This window comes from Meleagris gallopavo, chromosome 12 (assembly GCF_905368555.1).
Source record: "Meleagris gallopavo chromosome 12, MGAL_WU_HG_1.1, whole genome shotgun sequence".
In the NCBI taxonomy this organism is placed as follows: Eukaryota; Metazoa; Chordata; class Aves; order Galliformes; family Phasianidae; genus Meleagris; species Meleagris gallopavo.
In genome coordinates, this window is record NC_139415.1 from 12,501,895 (window position 1) to 12,506,235 (window position 4,341).

The window sequence follows — 4,341 nt, forward strand, 5'->3', positions numbered from 1 at the left end:
AGTTTACCTGCTGGGAACAACACAGGGAAAAAGGATTTATAACAGCTGTATGTTTGTGTAGAGAGGAGCTGTGGGTGACACAGTGGGGCAGGGCAATGCTTTCAGCACCAGCTCACAGCAGGAGCTGCCCCTGACCAGCATCTTCCATTCAAGCCAACATGGCTCTGGGGCCAGATGTCTGGATACATTTTGTACACCTTAAAGGGAAAACTGTCCCCATAAAATGGAAAAACCAAAGGTTGTAATGCTTTAGTTCCACTCATTGCAATGACAGCGTACATAGACTTAAATGCAAATGGATCCTGAATTGATACAGGGAATCCATAGGATGTAATTCTAGGCCTTGCAGCCCCATACAATAAATATCTTGTCAGGATCCATCAGCTAGTCAGAGCAACCTGATACTTCAGAAAGCTTATGAAAAGAAAAGAGCATCCTACAGACACTGAATGACAGAAGCAATATAGGCTGGACCAACTAAATTAATTTATCATTCATAATAGTTCTTCTGTACTGTATCATTAGATATAAAATAGCTGCAAGTGCTCAAGTCGGTTTTAATATTTCCAGTAAAAACTGTGTCCTCCAGCAACATGACATTGTTTGGCACCACATTTCGACTGTGACTCAGGAGGATGGACCACACCTACTGAATCACCGGAGTTTCCTTTGAGGTCACCTGTCCAAATATTGGCCATTTCTCTTCCGTGATCCAGAAAGATCCCAGCTGGCAGGGAACATCCGGAGTATATAAACTATCAGTCTAGAAGAAAGGGCCTCTAAATAGCATCACTGGCATAATTTGTGGCAAAAAAAAAAAAAAAAAAAAAACAACAAACAAAACCTCTTCCTGAACAGTCAAGCATTAGCCTTTTGATGCTGAAAAATTGACCTCCATGCACTCATTCATTTCAACATGATACATCACAGAATGGCATCTCTGTGAAGTATTTAGTTAATAGAGACAGCTATACCGGAGGAAAACAGGACAGAATGGGGCTGGACCACATTGGCAGAGAAGCTCTTGTAGGGCTGTGTAAGATCAAACCAGACATATCTCAATTTCTGTTGAGCCTGGGAATAAAAATGTCAGTAAGTGCCAACCTCAAGGATAAACTGTGGAGTTGTGTGTGCGTGTTCATGTGTCCTTTTAGCTAGGAATGACTTATACATGTATAATCAGTTTATTAGAACAAAATAAACCACAGCCATGGTACTGGCCATCAGTAGGGGGAAACAAAGACAGTTGTCATGCTGTAGTGATGCAGAAGAGGCCAAGGTGTTTGGCACCCAGAAGCTGGACAATAGCAGAGACAGAGCACGGGATGGCCACTTCTCTGGAAGTGCCTTCTGCTCCTCAGAAGCAAGAACTGGAAACACCATCTGCTATGGATAAACAGAATGAAATCAGCCATACTCAGGAGTCCTTAAAGAGTTGGCTGCATAAACTGCAGGCCCGCTGATGTTCGTTTTTAATGTGTGCTGGAGCACTTGGGCAGGTCCTAAACACTAGAGCACTGTGCCAACAGTCAGCAATGACATGCAAAGAAGAACCTCTTGGTTTGACTGACATCAGTTGCAGGCAAAATAATGGAAAATCTGATACTGCCTTCAATTCACTAAGCACTGAAGAATACGTATCATATCTATTTTAGCTGAGGAACTTGCAGAGAAAACAGATTAAGATTCCATACTTAATATTGTTGGTTGGTATAATTCTAAGTTTGTCTGATAAATCTGCCTTCATGGTTATAACATAATGTAATTAGATTTTGATAAGGTTTGACTTTCATGAGGTTCTGTGCTATGAGGATGCATAATATTGATAATATAGAATCATGAAGTTGGAGAAGATCAACTAGTTCAAGCATCAACCCCAGCAAGGGCTCTTTAATCTAACAGAAAGGCATAACAAGAACTAATAGCTGGGAACCATATGCCAATCAAATTCAAATGGGAAACAAAGCCCACATTTTAAACATGGGGTGATGGATCACTGGAACTGGTGCCAAGGGAAGCAAAGGAGTTTCTATCCCTTGGTAGTTTCAAATCCACACTTGGAGACCTTTTTGCAAGATATGGCTTAGGCAAAGTAAGTTACTGGGTTTGATACAGAGATAGCTGGGTGAAGTTTGAAGGGTCTAGATGCCCAGGAGATCAGCCCAGAGTGATTCCTTCTGACATAAAAATTCATGAATACAAATATATCAGTGTTCCAATCTCTGCTCTTGTATTATTCATCTTGCCTGGCTCTAGGCAGTACAAAGAACCATGAATATCATGCAAACTTTTTAACAGCCTTACAGAATCGAAGGCAAATTCATAGTGTAAAGTTAACTGCTTTTCCTGTTCAACCTAAGCCAGCCATCCCTAAGGTCTGCCCAGGAGAGGTATCAGGAAGGAGAAAGAGAATTAGGGGTAAGCTGCCAGTGGAGGAGATGGATAAGGGCTTAATCTGTATTTTAGAGAACATCTCCAGGTTACAGATGAGTCACTGCTAACACATGAGGCATTGCAAAGAGCTTGAACAGCTTCAGCATTTTTGCATACCTTTAAAGTTTTGGGACAAGCTCCTGGTCTCACTCAAACTCTATGCTGATCTTTCACATGGAAAAATAGCCTTGTAAGTTAACAGCTGAGACAAACAGTATCTTCACAGTTTGCTTAGCTGCAGGGAAAAAATCCAACCTCCCTTTATCCAATAGAAGCCCAGAAGCAATGCTTTTCCTTGTGAGCAGTGGTTAAACAAATCACAGTAATAATATTTTGAGTATATTCTTCCAATAGATTGACTCCCTGCCAGTAAGAAATCCAGCCTACTCATCAGGGTGCTGTTTCCAATGCTGATCTCCATTTCACACTCCCTGTAAGCATGCCAAAGAGATCTGGCCCTGAGCCTGCACACAGCACTGGTTGGGATTTGCAGCACTGGGAGTGCCTCTGATTCTTGTTCCATTTGTATGGCAGAGGTTCCATGCTGTAACGTTTGCATGTCTCCAGTGGGATGGCCAAGTGCACGATAATGAGCAAAGTGCTGCTTCAAGGGGCAGTTCTGGATTTCTACAAGTAAACACAACACCAATAGTGCAGATGATGGGGAGGTGGCCTGCACAGCTCAGGAAACCGGGTCACACTCCTCAACATCTACACCAGACCGTGAACATATGCCTCAGAGCTGATGACTGAGAGCTCCACTGCCTCTCCGATCCTGCTCAGGATCCTCCTGATGGCCCCAGCTGTGGCTGAAGGGATAAGGAGAGAAGTGGACCTGAGCAACACATTAGGGATACAGCCAATGCCTCTCCCATATGTGTCATAAATAACACAGGTTTCTGGCAACAACTTCATTTGGATGCTTTAACAAACTAACCTGTCTTCTACAGGAAGGTGGGCAGCTAAGCCCATAGAAGCTAACAGGTAATTGCTGACAAACTCCCACTCAGTTCCAGGTTCCTTATCTTCTAGTAGAAAACATCACTTGGAAGAAAAGTTCTGCAGACACTTTGATGGAGCTCTCCCTAGGGTGAGCACTAAGACTGGACAGCCCTAAGGCTAAGAGAATCATTTTTGCAGCTCACAACCTGACACATAAGGAACTGAGATCATGTTATGCTTTCTACAAGGTCCGTGCTTCAGAGCACCTTCTGGTCCTGCAAATGACTTTATTGCAAAGCTCTAATTGCTTTTGCTGGGAGAACAGCTACAGCAAGCAGCTTTTGTGGCAGGAGGGGAGGAGGAGATGGGACAAGTGGTACAACCTCACAGGTATCCCTTTGCAGCAGGAAAACCATCCCAGCACAGGGCACCAAGCACAGAGCAATAATCCAACCAAACTGCCACAAAAATCCCAGCTATCCTACCTGCCCTAACCAGTGACCAGCTCAGCCCAGGCCAGTAGGAATTCGGGAAAAGCTCTTGCCTTTCCAAAAATGACAGAGCCGGGAAATGCTGGGAGGCTCTGTATGTCTCTGCCCCAGAGAACAACTATCTCTTTTACTGACGTTTCTTGCCACTTTATTTTATGCCTTAAGGCCATGCTTCTGTATCAGGTTGTGTGCAGACTATCCTAAATTGGCTGCATATAAATGTTTATTTGAGAATCTAAGAGTGTGTGGAGCAAAGTGTGTACATATGTGCAGACAGGTTTAATCCCTCACTCTTCCAACCCTGTCCCCAGCTTTTCAAAGCAACGAAGAATCTGAAGAGGGCAAGAAAAAGAGAAGTCACGGCAGTCAAAGTCCAACAAAGTGCCTACACAGTAAGACTGAACAGTGGAAAATAGCCAGATGGCCCATTTGCAGCAGTCTAACTTGTTTGCTTGCTGGAAAGCATTTTCTCTTC